General features: G+C 44.6%; 1 long non-coding RNA gene across 1 annotated transcript; it reads right to left on the bottom strand.

The window, feature by feature from the left end:
- Nucleotides 1-994: 994 nt before the first annotated feature.
- Nucleotides 995-18,093, bottom strand: LOC143842263 (uncharacterized). Its single transcript, XR_013233044.1, has 3 exons — nucleotides 17,950-18,093; nucleotides 6,316-6,498; nucleotides 995-4,412 (listed from the first exon to the last, which is right to left on the bottom strand). It is a non-coding gene; the product is annotated as an uncharacterized LOC143842263 (long non-coding RNA).
- Between the last annotated feature and the right edge of the window lie 233 nt (nucleotides 18,094-18,326).

The raw sequence follows: 18,326 nt of genomic DNA, 5'->3' as shown, positions 1-18,326 counted from the left end.
TCCATCTTATAGGCCATGCAGAATTTAGTCAGCTCCTGCAGGCCCCCAGCTGTTCTAGGGGCTCATTCCACCAGGCCAGGGCCTTTTTGGCCCTGGCCCTGGTCAAGGCCAGGTGGACTTTGTATGGCCAGGGATCTCCAGTCTATTAGCTGCTGCAGAATGCAGTGACCGATGTGGGGCATATGGAGTTAGAACATACTTTTGTCCTTCTGGTGAAAGCCAGCTTAGTGCCTAACAATGTGGGTGGAAAACTTGTGCCTCTCTAGTTTGTACATGGATATACTGTGATGGAATTATCTGCACCTGCCCCCACAATCCCTACACAACAAACATTGCCTAATGAGGGTGAATTAGAGGCTGCAATCCATTTATCTGACAACTTTTAAAAATGTCCAGGTCTAGTTTTGTGGCTATTCCATCATGTCATGTGAACCATCACCTGTAAATCAAAAGTGGCATAGGCCAGGCACAAGTTGGCCATCTCATCTGCTGCTTGAGAGAATGAGGTCAGATTTTCATCTGAAAATGATCTTAATTCATGGCATTTTCCCATCAGATTTTTATTCTATACCATGTTAGGTGACTATGGCAGCAAAAGAGCTCACCAAAATGGTAATGATCTCATACTTGCTCCATTCAAGGGGGAGGGGAGGTCAACCCAGTGCTTTAATAATAGCTGGTGGCTCATTTTGTTTAGGTGCAGAGGACAGCCTTTAGGTGCAGAGGACAGCCTGCTGTTAACGGAAGCCTAAGAAGATGTTGATACAGACAGAATAAATGACTAATTGTGAATCTGTGACCTGATTGCAACATGAAACTGAAACTATCTCAGGAACGTTCAACCGTCATTAAAAAAAAAGAGATGGAAAACATGTCAAACTAAACTGTAATGTGTTTTGGTAAGTACAAACATAATGACAATATGGGACCAGGTGAATTTGGTAGCAACATTTATTTTTATTTTCTATGCATGCTTTCAAGCAATTGGTGAGCCTTATATAGATGGAATTCTTGGTTAGATTATAATTAGGGCTGACCCATATTTTTTTGCGGGGGTGGGGTGTATCTCTTTATGGATCAAAACATGACTTTTTGACAATTTATGAAGTTCAAAACTATAACATTTGATTTCAAAAGAGGGAACTTTATAAAAATGAGGGGAATAATAAAAAGGAAGCTGAAAGGAAAACACAAGAGAGTCAAAACCCTATTTAAAACAACATTAATGGAGGCCCAAATAGAATGTATTCTGCAGGTTAGGAAAAGCTCTGTCAAGTCTAAAAGAAGGCCTGCATGGTTAACAACACAAGTCAAGGAAGCTATAAAAAGTAAAGTGGCTTCTTTGTAAAAAAGTGGAAAGTCTATTCCAAGGACTTGAACTGGAAGAACCACAGAATGTGGCTAAAGAAATGTCAGTAATTAGACATGCAAAGTAACATTTTGATGAATGGGTTGCTACAAGCATCAAGACAAACAAATATTTTTTTAAAAATATAGCTGTAGGAGGAAACCAGCCAGAGAAGCAGTGGGTCTTTTGCATGACAAAGGAATAAAGGGATTGCTAAAGAAAGATGGGTAGATGGCAGAAAAGCTCAATTACATTTTTGTTTCTGTGTTCATTGTGGAGAGTATGGAACACATATTCAAGCCACAGCCCCTATTTTCGGGAAGGGAGTCTAAAGAACTGAGCCAAATTGAGGTGACTAGAAATGAAGTTCTAGACCTACTGGTGAAATTAAAAACCAATATGTCTCCTGGTCCAGGTGGCATAAACCTGAGAGTTCTTAAGGAACTCAGATGTAAGACTCATTCTCTGCAAGCTCTATTCTCAAATCTTCACGAATTCCCCAAACTGGAGTTGACAAACCCTATTTATAGGTTTGTTATGTGGAGAATGATGCTACTTATAGGTTTGTTGTGTGGAGAATTGATGCTACTTATAGGTTTGTTGTGTGGAGAATGATGCTGAAAATCACTTGGGACATCTCTGAGGAGAAAAGTGGGATATATACATAGAACAACCAATAGGCATGTGATGTATGGTGCTGGCAGGCATTGTAATATTGGGAACTCTCCAGAAAGGACCTTTTGACTGTGGCTTCCTGAATATCCTATCAAATAGATGGCACCTGCAGGCAAGCCCCCTCAGACTCTGTAACAGATAGACTGATTCACATGGAGACAATTATGTAAGCCCCAGGCTGTGGGACTGAGAGGTCAATACCAGTACCACTTTGAATTGTGCCCGGAGGCTAAGAGAGAGGCAGAGCTGTTGAGATAACACAGTTCTGATGCAGCAATGCTGGCCTCCTTGCGCAAGTAGATGCATGCTGCACAAGATAAGAAATCTGAACATTTTCAAGAGCAGACCCCCCCCCCAGCCCATTGCACTAGTTCATCCTTAATGTTGTTTGCTCAGTCTCTTTGTTCCAGGATAAGCTGTGGTTGAACCAGGTGCAGATGATCCAGTGCATTCCTTTTATTTATTTTAGGCATTTATGCTCCTTGCTCTCCAAAGGCACCCAAAGCAGCCCATAGAAATTTTCAAACCAAACTGAATTAAGCAAAACTGAACTGAATTAGGCAAAACCAATACGTCCAAGGCAGCTCTTCATCCAGGTGAGCTGCCATGAGCCCGAAGCTGTGAGCCCTGTATCAAGGCCTGGAGTCCTTTGGTTATGAGAGTTAGGTGCCCTCTGCCACCTCCAGGTTGAGAAACTCCTGGAGTTTTGGGTTGGAGCTTGGGGAAGACAAGGACCTCAGTGGTGTACAGTGCCAAAGAGTCCACCTTGGAAGCATCCGTTTTCTTCAGGGGAACTGATCTCTGCAGTCTGGAGGAGAGCTGTAATTCCAAGAGATCCCTAGGTCCCACTTGGAGCTTGACATCCCTATCTTTGGCTCAAGCCCAAGGCCTCATGCTCAGATTTTTATACCTGCAGACAGGATGGAGACAAACTCTGCTAGATGCTATGCAGCTCGTGAGATGCTCCCCAAAGCTCCCTCTCGCTTTTTAGACGCAATGCCTTTTTGGGTCTGGTGACCATGCAAAGTCTGAAAACCTATGCATTCCACATTCTGTGCCATTCAGCATAAGGAAGGACATTTTCTGCTTAAGAACTAGGAATGATCTAAGAGCAACAGGCCAGTCTGAGCTTCTGGATGCAATTGTCTTATTTTCTTCAGGTTTTGAAAATTCACAGGAATGTGGTTAGTAATTATGTGACGACTACTCAACTAATAATAACTCTGCTTCCTTGGTGCTTATCCATCTGTTCTACTGTAAGAGCTTTGCAGAAAAAGAGACACTGAGGAGGTGATGCCAAAGATAAAATCAACATGCTGCCATTGTTTGAAAAGGGCTCCAAAATGAACATTTAACCCCTCAGCCAGGTGCCAGTACCACTTTGCTTCTGTTCCTTTTTTCTCTACCTGGGCAACATGAGATGCTTATTTTGAACCTGAGGTGTGCAATTCATGTTTCCTCCTCCCCCTTCTCCTCCCAAATGCTCTTCACAGATGTCCTTTCTCTTACATTGGCCTTTTCTGGGAATATGGAGCTGAAACCACCAGCTGCCGATCCAGATGGCTCTTATTCGAAGAATTCAGCCTTTCCCATCAGAGAATTTTGTGCTCTCCAAAGCATAAACCAGAAGGAGAGACCAATGTTTTAACCTCTTTTTCACCCCACAGAACAAAAGACAAGGTCAAACACTCCCAGTTCTAATAAATAAAAGCAGAAGCTGAAGCCACACACACACAAAACCCACCCCACACAGCAAGCTTTGCCAGAGGAAGTTGCCCAATGCTTGATTGCAATACTGTTGCTTCATGTAATGCCTCTAGGCAGGGGCTGGGGTACCATTTGACTGTTGGCCCAACCAAAGCACCCCTGCTCCCCACTGGTCCAGTGGCAGAAACCTTTCCTCAGTGGACTGGTGGCAAAGGAAGAAGAGGGGAGTGGTGTCCAATGACACCACAGTACCATTTCCAGTAGCTATTCCAGAATTTGAGGGACATGCTAGAGCATCCTGAGACCTGGTGAAGTCATTTCTGGTTATGCAGCCAGAAATGATGTTGCTATATTGCTGGACATAGTTCATGTGGTCTCAAGGTGCCCCAACTTGTGGCCAAAGGGTCCTCGGTTTGTGAGTCTTCACCTGAGTTGCACATTCCAGGCCTGGTCATTTCTCATAATGTGTGGTTAATAGTCTACCATTACTGGAGAAAGAAAGAAACAGTAATCAAGCTGCTTGTATGGATCCCTCTATCCAATCTTGGATTTGAGAATTCTGTTTCCCCCTTTGTCAAGATGAATGATATCATCCCATCGAATATCCATGACTGGACCCCCGTGAGTCTGGAGGCAATCATAATCTCAGAGTTGGGAAGGACACCTGGCTCCAACAGTCTTCCTGTGGAAGTATTAAAAAGACATGTTGACTGGTCGGTTCTCCCATTAGATAATCTGTTTGCTGTCATTGATCAATATGGACTAACGCCAGATTCCTGGCTAAACTCAATAATCATCCCTATTCATAACAAGGTAATATTTATCAGCCAGGCAATTTCTATACAATCAGTCTCCTATCTATTGTGGGCAAATTGCATGCTAAACATTTGGAATGCCGCCTAACAGACTGGGTGCAATCCAAACACATTATTGGGCCAGGACAGATTGGTTTTTCCAAAAAGAAAATCCATCTTAGTTCATTGTCTCACACTGGCCTTCTTAGAGGATAAATATCTGAACTTGGGTAGGAACAAATTCTATGCTGCTTTCATTGATCTGAAAAGTGCATTTGACTCTGTTCCCAGATAATTGTTATGGGAGAAGCTGGAAAGAGACACCAGTTACTTAACTGAAAACCAGGAGCAATGCTGGCCCGGACTACTATATTTCTTCTCTTTGGCCACTAGTGTGTTGAATGTGGAATGGGTTGGGTGTTATTTGCAGGGCTAGGGTCAGTTGTTACTTGGGGCAGGATGTTTGGTGGATGCACTAACCCAGTGCAGTTGGATGCTGATGTATGGAACTTGCTCCTTACCCATCCTAGCTGCTAAAATCATGTAAGGCACACAGTAATGAGTCAATGATGTCTGTCATGAATTGGTCACTAACTCAGTGCAACTTCCTTCAGCAACAGGATGTTATCCATCCACTACGTTAAAAAATCTACTGGAAATAATATGGCCAATTATTGCTCAGTCCTAGCTTGCCATTTCTAGGCAAAATGATTGAGAGGACACAGGTGGACCAACTCCAATCTTCTTGGATAACTCAGCTGCCCTGAACGCTTTTCAATCAAGTATCAGTCTAGGCTATGGGATCAAGACAATTCTGGTGGCTCTGCTTGTAACCAGAATATCAATGGTATTAATAAATACTAAATTGGCAACTTCTTTTAAGTGGCAGTGCAAACATCCCATGCCCCACAGACTACATCAGTTGCCTGTACTGCTCCATGTAACTGAATGCAAAGCAATATCAATAGCAATTGCATTTAAACATAGCACACATTCACCTGCCTCATGTGGCAAATAAGGCTACCTGGTACCATTTCTAGCCAGGAATATGGTATACGGCAGGGGTAGTCAACCTGTGGTCTTCCAGATGTCCATGGACTACAATTCCCACAAGCTCCTGCCAGAATTTGCTGGCAGGGGCTCGTGGGAATTGTAGTCCATGAACATCTGGAGGACCACAGGTTGACTATCCCTGGTATACGGGGAGGGGAGAGCATCACCTTCTCAAAGCCATGGTCCAAAACAATTGTGGCCCTGGAGCTGTTTTAGTGGGGGTTCTCCATGAGGACAGGCAGATGACATATGGCTTCCAGTCCCCATGACAAACATCACATCTAGTTTATTTCTTACTGTATTATGTTGCTGGCCATAGTTAACCTTGGGTCATAAGTATGTACTATGTCGCCATGCAAAACTGTTGTCCAGCGGCATTATTTGCACTACCCAGAGATGCTAACTCAATAATGGCTTCTTGGGTAATCTATAAACTATGGATTTGATATCTGAGAGATAGCTTGGCCTGAATGTGCTCCAAAAGTGCGACTAACCTATATATTTTTCTTTTGAGGGGCAGATCAGGGGCCTCTCGGGTCATTGATCATAGATAGCTCTAGCCCATTTGAGATGGCACTTTCAATATTCACAATAACAAACAGAAGTCAGTGAAACAAATTTCATGCCTTATTATTTGTATCTGTGGAGCTTTGAATAGAAAAATCGATCCTATCAGTCTCAAAGAATAAGAGCTCACTAGAACTCCCTGGCCCCCCAGCTCTTTAAGACAGGACCTACTTCAAAACTTGCTGTGCTTTTCAGGACCTGTTTGCAAAGTAACTCCATTGTGCTTTCCCCATCTTCAATACCAAATGCAGGAATCTCAGGGCAGCTAATGCTGAACATGCTCAGAAATGGCCGTTCCATCCCTTATGCAGAGTCATAGTCAAGTCTGCTGACTCCGTCCGATCCTCAGAGGCACTGTAAGACACGAACAACATTCATCACAGCAGAAGCCTTTGTGAGTAAGAGCTCACTTCATCAGAAGCACAGAGTGTAACATCCACAGTAGGTATAGTTATACCCTGTGAGGGAGGTGAGGCTGAGAGAGCCATGATATTACTGCTCGGTCAGAACAGCTTTATCAGTGCTGTGGTGAGGCCAAGGTCACCCAGCTGTCTGCATACAGGGGAGGAGCAGGGAATCAAACCTGGCTCTCCAGATTAGAAGCCACTGCTTGTAACCATTACACCATGTTGCCTCTTGGCAGAATAAGCAGAATACTCTACCCCACTGGACTAATCTTTGATTTTGTTGCTGGATACTGTTATGGCTCTGCCTCTGAAATTATTATCCTGTAGGCTAAGAAAGTTATCAGCCCAGGAGAATTTTAATCTGGCTCTCCTAATCAGAAATTCTATTACACATGCATTCTACATAAATATATACATTGTAACCACTATATATTTACTATGTGCTCCCCCCCCCAAAAAAAGATCTCTGAAGCGAATAAAGTTTGAACTTGTCCATATGTGCTCTGAGCTTACTGAGTATATAAGGGGGGAGGGAGGCAGTGCAATTCTCATATTTGCCTGGCAGTATAAAATTATGAAGAACGTCAACAGTCACATCATTGCAAACCAGATGTTATCACTGATGTCATCTCTGAGATTCAGCAAGCTTGCACCTACATGTAGATACATCGACAGAGATGTTTTGGATCAGAGTGTTCAGAGGTGATAACAGCAGATAGAGCTATATTTAGACTGAATGTAATTATGTGAAAGCAGGAGTGTTCTCTAAATGGAGGGGATGGTAGAAATAGGAAGCCAACAATTAATGTAATGCTAGCAGCTATTGCATAGTAAAGGTTGGTTTTAACAACTTGATCATAACATATGGCCCAGGAAGATGAAATGGTAGGGCTGAATCAATAGGGGACAAAATCAATAAGAACAAAAGGGCAGGAAGGGAAGGGAAATGGAAACTCAAAATCGATAGGTCTTCATCTTGCCCCAGAGAGCCGTAAGGAGAACAAAGTGCAGAACTTCTCTCTCTCAAATACCACTCATTCTTCATTTTACACGAGGAGGTGGCCAACTTTTCCAAAAACAGAAGGTCTGACACAAGCTCCACAGATACCATAAGTGCTATCTTCTGATCTCAAAGACTCAGACTAAAAGGTGTACTTACATTATGACAATAGCATGCTTCCAAGGATAAACCTCTTTCCCTCTTTATTCTGAGTTAATGTGCAACTGGAAGTCCACCCAGGCATAATGGGGGCACTCACTGCATTCAGTCTCCTGAAACTCATAGTCATTATTGGTTTTGAATAGGGGCAACACGCGTATTATCCATGCTTGCCCGATTTTGATACATGCATACACTGAAACTATGCCTGCATGGAGTTAATTCAGGAGCTCTGCTCACACAAAATTGTGACTAGTGTGCTTTCACACATGCTAAACAATGCAGTTTCAGTCCATTTCAGCAACTGTTGGCAAGTGGATTTTGTCATTTTGCACAGTAAAATCCAGTTGCAAAGTGCAGTGAAAGTGGGTTGATAGTGTGTTACTTATTGTGCATGGCAGCATACATGAGCCATTCCCAATGGGTACGGTGACCAGATTTTCAAAATGTTAAAGCGGGACATGGAGGGGAGGCATGGGGGGGGTCAAGAGCAGGCTTTGCTGGCAGGGGGTCTTCTGCCGCCTTTCCCTGACACCTTACCTGGATGCTCTCGTCTGGCTCCGGAGAGTGGCTCCACTTCCTGCAGGGCGCCACCGCGAAGAAGGAGAGCAGCTTCCCTTCCCCGGCAGCGGGATGTGGCAGTGCAGCCCGGGAGGAAAAGGAGGAGGAGGGGGAGGGTCCTCTGGTGCCACCTGCCCCCCTCGCAATGGGACCTGCTCCTGCCCCCTCAGCAGCCCGAAACTGATGCTAAAAGAGTGCGCATGTGCATGGGAAGAGGGCGGGGTTCCTTCTGCGCATGCATGGCACCATGGGAAATCACGCCGAGGGGGAAGCGGGTGTGTTCAGGGTGAGTGTGCAAAGCGGCCACCAAAGTGGCCGTTCCCACCCATTGCAGCCAGCGCCGTGTCACGGGTGGGGGACAGGAGGTGCGGTTGGCGGCACAGCAACAGGCAGGAATGGCTGCATCGGCGGCCGCTTCACATAAATGGGATTTTTGAAGGACGCCCCGGGACATGGGACAAATCATGAAATTTTGGGATTGTCCAGTAGAACTCGGGAAGCCTGGTCACCTTATCAATGGGGGCCCTGGCATGTTTGAAAGAGGCCACAGACAGAAAAATATGAGAAGGGGAACCCAAAGGGCTTATGGAGGAGCCTGGTAAATGAACCGATGAAATAACCTTTTTGTCAGGTATGACATCATCGAATGCTAGAAAGTTTGACCATCAAGGGAAAGAAGAAGAAACCGTGTAATCCATTCCTTTGTGCATACTTGAATAAATGCATTCAAGGACAAAGAATGAACACACGTGTTTGTCTTGGTCGAACATTCTAGAAAACTGTCTCATGTATATATTAGACAAGGTATACACATACTGTCTACACTTACTGTGGTGTGTTTTGGGTTTGCAAAGACCTATAGTCATATGCCATAAAGTTTTACTGTTATAAGACAAAGTACATTGAGTATAGTTAGATCACTCTTCTCTTAAGCCTTTTTTTTAGCCGAGCAATGAGCACAGGGCCATCCTACTGCAGAAGGCCCTGTAAACTGAGAATTGCTCCTAAAAGGGTGGTGGCCAGAATAAGGCTGAGAAGGGTTGGCATGCATGTATCAAGAGGGTGTTGATCTGGGAAGGGAATTCCCTACACCTGGTTCCCCAAACCAGCATCTCTAGAAGCATTTCAGGCTGCAGTGAGGAGTGGAGTGCCTGGGTAAAAAAGTCACATTCATGTAATTGCCTTCTGTCTGTGGAAATTCTCCAGAGGATCCAAACCTGTATCTAAAAATATCAGGCTCACTAGAGTAGATACATCAAGACTACAGTGGAAAGGGGGGAAAAGTACCATTAAGACATTTGTATAGATATCCTGGGATCCTTTAATATCTACTTTCTTTCATCTGAAAACCAATTATTTAGAAAGAATGGCAGCGAATGCAGCGAAAGCTTTCATCTACAGAATGGGGCTTTTCTCACGTGCTGACGATTGGAAGCATTTGTTACTCCGTTCTGAAATAATGTGTGCTATCTCAGGAAATCAATAAACAGACGGCCCTTGAGATTCCATTGGCAGCTTAGGCGGCAGGCAGGAAAGCCCCACTGTGCTAGTAAAGAACAAAAGTGCACTTTCTGGATACATGGCTCCTGCTGATGAGATCGCACGGTCAAAACTTTGCCAGGTCAAAAGGGACAGAGGATGGTCTGGAATTATTTCCCTTTGACATGCAGGCCTGAAATATGTTTTTCATACATTTTAAATGGCATAGCATCAAAATGTGTGAAGGGAGGAAAAGGTGTCTGAATATACCTTTGGATTCAAAGATTTTTGTGCGGAATTCCTGTGACCTGCCCACACTGGTTTTGTGTAGGGTTGCCCACTCTGATTGGTGGAATTCCTGAAGATTTGATGGCTGGAGCCTGGGGATTTGGGAAAGGAGGGGGGGAACCTCACCAGAGATCTGATGTCATAGAGTCCTCCCTCCAAGGCTGCCAGTTCTCCAGGGGAACTGTTACCTATTGTCTGGACATCACTTATCATTCCAGGAGATCACCAGGCCTCACCTGGAGGTTGGCAACCCTAGTTTGGAGACACGGCTTCTTTGTTGAACCTCAGTGTATTTCAGTGGGCATTGCAATTAAAGATGCCTGCAATCCTGCCACAGGAAAATCTCATGGCCCAGAGAAAGACAGTTCTGTGCTTTGCTTCTATACTCAGCACAGTGCCTTGTTTTCTCTTGTGAGACTTCATTTTATCGCTTCAGATTCAAAGGAAAATGAAGCCGGGAGGGGGTGGGGCTACATTTCAAACAGCCATGGGAAATTGCTGAACATTTGAGGAACTGAATCTTAAAAATTGGCTGTTTCAAAGAAAAATGCATGCATAAAATGGAAAAGGCAAAGATAAGAACAGCTTCCTGCTTTCCTCTGGACATCACAAAATGAACCACAAAAATGTGCTTGTTTGTTGAGAGAAACCAGCCCACAGAATGCCAGCTAAAAGCTCTGACTGTGTTACGTGTTCATAAGTGAAGTTATCCTGATGCAAGCACCAAGCAACAGAAACCTGCAATGGAAGTCTGTCTGGGACCTGAAGCTGATTATATCTAGTTGCTGGCTGCTAAAAAAAAGAGAAAGTCTGTTCTAGTTGATATATATGGTGTCGGTACTGAGGGGTCAGAGAAGCTAGAAACGTCTGAACTTTGTTGTCACAAAAGCTTGTGATTTCATTGTCTGCTGATGTAAAGGGTCAGCTAACACAGAATGTGACAATGGTGTGGCTAGGAAAAGAAGACAGTGCTTAATGGTGGCCATCTGAAAGCAGCACCAGAAGCAGGAGGCCCATGCAGAGCTCTCCTGGCCACTCTCTGCACAGAGCTAATCTAGCTGATCAAACTCCTGATCCTTCCTTGCAATACCTGCCCAGAAGAAAAAGAGTTGGTTCTTATATGCCGCTTATCTCTACCAGAAGGAGTCTCAAAGTGCATTACAATTGCCTTCCCTTTCCTCTCCCCACAGCAGACGCCCCGTGAGGTAGGTGAGGCTGAGAGAGCCCCGATATTACTACTTGGTCAGAATAGCTTTATCAGTGCCCTGGCGAGCCCAAGGTCATCCCACTGGTTGCATGTGGGGGAGCGCAGAATCAAACCCGGCTTGCCAGATGAGAAGCCCGCACTCCTAATCCTAACCATTACACTAAGGGAACAGGACTTCTTTCTCCTCACTGCTCAAGACATTTTCTTCCTACTGTTAACTCACCAATTGAACTCACCAGTGGATATACATTGAAGATTTATCATGGACCAATAGTGTCTTGGGGGATGCATAAGGGGGGTAGAGGCCTTTATTTTATGCATCTCCCAAGCAGCGTTTGGTGCAGGGAGATGAACATATAAGAGTTCCCTGCATCATTGTTGATGCTGTTGTTATTATTCCATAGTAAGATTCATATGCCTAGACCTGGATGACCTAGGCCAGGTGGATCTTGTCAGATCTGAGCTAAGCTAAGCGCTACCAGCCCTGGTTAGGATTTGAACAGGAGGCCTCCAAGGAAGCCCGGGGTTGTTAGACAGAGGCAGGCAATAATAAATCAGCTTGATTTATCTTTTGCCTTTCTGTGGAGTTGCTATAGGTCAGCTGCAACTTGGTGGCACTTTACACACAAAAAGAGAGGGGGGGGGAGAAATTGAGATGCTTCTATATTTCAGCTTTAGCAGATAGGCATGGAGGTGAATATTAAAGCTTTTAATTCTTCCCTGGCTCCCTCCTTTCTTCATCTTCCTTTACCCTTCACCAGTGACAGCCGAGATTGGTAAATGCCAGATGGCTACCTAGCACTAGCTGACAGAAACAAGATGGGCAGCGGTTCTTAAATGATGCCCCCGTGCCACAGATGTGGGGGGAAGATAGGGTAGAAAGGGATGGAGGGAGAAAAAGACTCTTTTGCCACCTTTCCTTTGACTGGCTGGGAGCAGGATAGCTGTTCTAGTGCCATGTTCCCCCCTATGAGGACTAGATCCGAGCTTCCTAAAATGGCCTCAGAAGCACTCCCTGAGGCAGAAGAAGAAGATCCATTCAATTCCGCCGTGTTGCTGTGACATTTTGTTGTGCCCTTGCATCTTGCGGGTTTCTGTCTTACTTACACAATCTAAAGAATCCAAAACCAGACACATTTACTCATACAAGGAATGTCTCAGTGTGCGAAGTTTCAGTGCGAGAGGGCAGAATATGTATTGTCACGATGAGGTAATCCTTCAGCCACCCAACAACCTTCCAGGAATGCAAGAGATCCCATGAGCTTTTGGCCAAATAGATACTGTTTGTTGATGTTCTGCTGATGTTCTGCTGATAGGCTCTTCGGATGTGTGCCGTCCATAAACTTGTTTCCGTTTTTATCAGTCCAAGCATTGCTTTGGTTACTGATTGACAAAAAGAGTGATTGCAGTTCATTCCATCATTGTCTTGCAAATCATTGGCCAACAGTGTAAAGGTCTCATTCAACTTATCTCTCCTGATGCAAGTTTTAAAAATAGCTTGATCGCCAAATAAACCACTGGACCCAAAAAGCAGATAATTGGGGGAGGGGAGTGGCAGCAAGTTTAAACAAACACACAAACAAAAAAAAACAACCCCCCTAGACTTCATGAATATAAGTTCCCATATAAAATCATCTCTGTTGGAGGTCCTGAACTAAAGCTCAGAGAACTTCCCTTTCAACATGCCGGGACTTGTTTGAAAATTCTTTATTTGGAGCCAGAATAAAATGTTCATCGCTGCGATGCTGGAGAATAAAACTTCAACAAGATTCCAGGGGAAGGGCTAGTTAATTTCCCAAAGGGAAGGCAATCAGCTGAAATCTAATTGCTGCTAATTTTCTCTCACTTTTTCCTTTATCCTTTGGATTAAACCCTGCTGCTTTTGACAGTGCTTCCGTCCATTGGACAAATGCAGTTTCATGACAACAAAGACTGAAGAATCGCAGCAAGACTCCCACCTCGGCTGTCCCTTTTGCCCCCTGAGTGGAGTTTCATTAGAAACATGTCAAGATGGCTTTTTTTAAAGTTGTCTTGCTTTGTTTTGAAACCGAGTGACAATGTTCTGCTTCCTCATATTGTTTTGCTTGGGTTTTCCCATGACCATTCATTCTTCATTGTTCTTCACTCATCCCATCCTCCATCCCTCTTTCTCTGAACCCACTTTCCCTTGACATTGTGAGATGGCAGCCAGGTCCACTTTTATTGACTGTCATTGGTATGGATTCTTGAATGTTTTAGACACCAAAACAGCAATAAATAATAATAATAATAGTAGTAGTAGTAGTAGTAGTAGTAGAATCATAGAATCATAGAATCATAGAGTTGGAAGGGGCCATACAGGCCATCTAGTCCAACCCCCTGCTCAACACAGGCATCCTAAGCATCCTAAAGCATCCAAGAAAAGTGTGTATCCAACCTTTGCTTGAAGACTTCCAGTGAGGGGGCGCTCACCACCTCCTTAGGCAGCCTATTCCACTGCTGAACTACTCTGACTGTGAAAAACTTTTTCCTGATATCTAGCCTATATCGTTGTACTTGAAGTTTAAACCCATTACTGCGTGTCCTCTCCTCTGCAGCCAGCAGAAACAGCATCCTGCCCTCCTCCAAGTGACAACCTTTCAAATACTTAAAGAGGGCTATCATGTCCCCTCTCAAGTAGTAGTAGTAATAGCAGTAGTAACAGTAGTAACAGTAGTAGTAGTAGTAGCAGTAGTAACAATATCAACAACACATCGCTCATGAGATTTCTCTTGCTGATGTTGGGTATCTTAAGTAGGGGGACAGCTTGACAGAAATTAGTTGATCCATTAATTCCTAGATGGAGAAACTGCTGGCTCGTCTACTCCCAATTTACTGATAGAAGAGAGATTTTTGAAACATTGCATTGCTAGCTGATGGTACAGCCATAAATAAATTGTATGTTCTGACTTCTCAGGCCTGAGTGCCAAACACAGACCAAATAAAGCTATTGCATAAAGATTCTGCCAAATGCCCAGCCTTATGTTTTGATGACGCTCCACCGACTTTGCAGAGAATTCCTGACAGCACACCCTTGATGGAAGAACACCGAGTGCATGGACAGATTGGTTGATTGGCTGATTCATTCCTACCCCAAGATTTTGTTTCCCCTTCCATGTATGTGGCTGAGGAATCAAATGCGGGGTAACGAACAAACAACAAAAACACAACCTGATTATAATCAAAGGTATATTGAATTAACACCATGCCTGAAAGCCATCTGCAGTAACAGCTTTTTAAACAGTAAGATCTGAGTCCAGTAGCACCTTAGGGACCAATAAGTTTTCCGGAGTATACGTTTCAAGAGTCAAAAATCCCTTCATCAGATCTGACCAGGGTAGCTTTGATTTGTAAAAGTTTATACCTTTAAAATCTTGTTAGTCTCTAAAGTGCTACTGGACTCCAGGCTAGTTCTTCCTCTGAAAAGATGACAAAAGCCACAGGAGGAGGATGTCAGCTGGCCCTCTAGAGAGCAGGAGTTCCAAACGCATAGGGCAGGGGTGGGCAAACTGTGTCCCTCCAGATGTCCATGGACTACAATTCCCATGAGCCCCTGCCAGCAAATGCAGGCCTGGGTCTGAAACTGGGGCCTAGTGTGTGCTTTCCCATAAAGCAACCATCCCTTTCCTACTGCTGAGCCATTCCTCAACAGTAGGAATGAAACAGTACCCTTGAGTAGTGCCCCTGGACTCCTTACTACTCAGGGGAGTAGACAGTGTTGACCATCATAGTACCTTACTTGTTTTTCAGCTTTTTCAAAGAGCTCTTCTATTTGAGACCATTAGCTTCATAGGCAGCTTTCGCTTTCAACCCTCTTGGAGTCTCACAGGCATTCTATAAGGAAAGGCTACCTGGAAGCTGAAGAAAAGAAGGAAGGACCCATCTTGGCAGAACCACGGTGCCCTTGATTCCGTCTCGGAGCAAGCTTGCTTCTTCCCTTCCTTTCTTTTGGGAGGATTCTTGCAAGGATTCTCAGGCCGCCACTAAAGCCTTCGACTGGCAATTAATTTCTTTGGATGAACATTTGGGTGGTATAATAAAGACGTATGGATTGGTGCATTAGTCTTGAACGCAAACAATGATCAACAATCCTTTCTGCTAATAGCAATGGAGTTTTAAGGCAGTTAAACTACAAATGAACATGCACACCACGAAGACAAGATTAAGGAGGTTTCTGAAAACCCACTTGGCTTATAATTCTCTCTGAAAGGAGATAAAGCCAGACTCCATTTACAATGCACACTGGTATTAATTATTTGCTAACGTGCAAATGCATAATAATGGAAGAGCACAACAACTACGGAAAGATGGCTGGGTCGATCCAAGGCACGTCAGTGTTCTAGGCACATTAAACATTTTGAACCCCCCCACCTCTCCATGTAGCATGTGCTGCAAAACATAACAGCACATCAAATAATCAAGAGTCAATGTCACCGTGTCATCCTGTTTTCATGTTTAATGTTGGTTACAGCTTTACTTTCTCATTTTCGCAATGGTTATCTATGCCCTGGTTATCTATGCCCTGAGTAGCTGGTGGAACTTGGCAGTCCTTGATGATATCTCCTGGAATGCGGGAACTATCACCCAGCCAATGTCATCTCCAGCTGCCAAAGTACTGTTAGTGGGTCTCTCACCAAGACGTGTTGATGTACTTCTGGTAGATTAGAAACACAAGAACACCAGAAGAGCCCTACTGGATCAAATCAGAGAGCCAAAGCACCCTGTAGCCGATACATGCCAAGAAAGCAAGAGTACTCTTCCACTTCTGGTTCCATGTGAGAACTCATCTGCAATAGCAGAATCCATGTGAATATGGGGTTTCCATCATGGCTGACAGCTTCTGATGACAATGAGCAAATGTTCCCAATTGAATACATTTTAGCAAGGCTAAATGCAATAGGGATGCAAGTCCCCATGTGGGACCTGGGGATCCTTTGGAATTATAGCTCATCTCCAGGCCAAAGAGATCAGTTCCCCTGGAGAAACTGGATGCTTTGGAGGGTGGACTCCATAGCATTACACAACACTGTGGTCCCTCCCCACCCCAAATCCTGCTCATTCCTGGCTCCACCGACAATGTCTCCAAGTATTTCCTTTATGTCCAACAAGGTTTTATTCAAAGTATGAGCTTGTGTGCGCACACACTTCCTCAGATACAATGAGCAACTTGACTGATCTTAAAGGCACTACTGGACACAAAATTTGTTCTGCTGCTTCAGACCAACACAGCTACCTGCTTGAAGCCAACTATTTCCTAATCCAGAGCTGGCAAGCCTAGCTGGGGAATTCTTGGGAACAGATCTATAAACCTCGGCTCAGCTTCTGTTTCCCTTCCTGTAATATCCTCTGGGGTTTGACACATAGGAATAGCTCACTGCAGTCAGCACACCGGAGACACTGGAAGCTTTTGCAGTAGGTGTGTTTCTTGCTTCCACTTACCCACTTGCAGCTATAACCGCCATACACTGCAATAGAATGAGGTGAGGACCCTTGTCCTGGGGGGGGGGGACTGAAACTAGTTTGTTGGGGTTCATTTAAAGGCATATGTACATAAAATTTCCTGTTTGCAGTATTTAAACCTTGGTGGGCCAAAGGCGTTGTTAGCCTTTAGGAAGTCAGCCCAGTAGCTCCAGGAATGATCCAGGGTGGGTCCCCCTCCCCGTCTGCTCATTTTTGTTGTATTTGTGTAGGATGCTTTGGATCCAAACTGGGGAGGGAAGCAGGGTAAGCTCCCTTTAATGCATAATTATATATATTTAAAAACCCAGTTGTTTCCATTCTCTGGCTTTGTCTGTTAGTTTTGTGCTTTCATTTATACTGTGTGCACATGTTGTGCAGGTTCTGTACCCAATTTATATGGTATTTATACACACGCACCTATGCCCAAGGCAGATTTAGCAAGCCACCAATGACACTGGAAAGCACCTTTTACAAGGTTTGGCACCAGCCTAAGGTTAGCGGCAGCCAAAGAAAGAACGGCAGGCTCAAGCTGCACCTGGGAGAAGGAAAGTGGAAAAGAGGGGCTGAGGGCCAAGATCATTCTGAGTTGCTGATGGGATTCTTTTGGCTGGCAGCTAGCTGTGAAAGAAGGCCTGGTGTCGGTTCCCTCGAGCTCTTGACATTATTGGCTGCTCTGTTTTTTTTTGCCAGACATTTTAAAACAAATGGACTCTTTTTCTCTCTCCAAATCTCGCCTGAGATAAAAAGCACGCCCCAGGTCTTGTTGACATCAGATTTCTAAAAAGCCAGCTGTGGGGATGCCATTGTTCAGTTTCAATGCTTTTTCAGAGCACATGGAAACACATTTCCTCTCAGCTTGGGGTGAGGGATATGCCAAGTGACAAGTCTTTCCCCTTCAGCCCCCTTCCCCCTGCTCCTCCCCAGGCCTGCAGACCTCTGCGTTCCTCTCGATGGCCTGATAAACCGGCCAGCATTTGTGTGCGGAAGGAGGGGGACAGGAATTCCGTCAGGATGGGTGATGACAATCTTAGCCATTGCTTTCTCGGGGCAGATGTTCCTGGCCTCTTAAAACACACACACGCACATACACAAACACTGTGCGTTGTTGCCAGGAATAAAACTTATGTTTATTTTGGCTCTTCTTGCAAACATTGATTTAAAATAAAATCCCCATGCACCAGAGCCATCAGAAAAATTCAGCTTGGGCCTAGTATGAATCAACTCACCATGCTTTGCTAGGAAAAGCAAGATCTTGCAGCAGAATGTGGCTGTCCAGGCCACCGCCCAGAGACATTGGCACTTTTGGCTTGGCAGTAGAGAGCCCCTTTTGAGGCAGAGATACAAGCAATGGTAGCTCCCAGGCCGGTAGCAAAGTCTTCTGCCCACCTTGGTTACTGTGATGACATGGTTAGCAAACACGCAGGCAATGCACCTCCCACAGTGCCTGGTGTTGTATGCATGCTAGTTTCTAACCACGTTGTCACAGTAACCCATGTGGGTGAGAGTCTTTAGATATACTGTTACTGGCATGGGAGTGATCACAGAAGAAGCAGAAGGGAACATCTGATCCCCGCTAGCCACTTTCTTAGTGCATTGTCTGTAC

Source organism: Paroedura picta, chromosome 7 (genome assembly GCF_049243985.1).
Source record: "Paroedura picta isolate Pp20150507F chromosome 7, Ppicta_v3.0, whole genome shotgun sequence".
In the NCBI taxonomy this organism is placed as follows: Eukaryota; Metazoa; Chordata; class Lepidosauria; order Squamata; family Gekkonidae; genus Paroedura; species Paroedura picta.
This window is presented reverse-complemented; position numbering and strand designations above follow the sequence as displayed.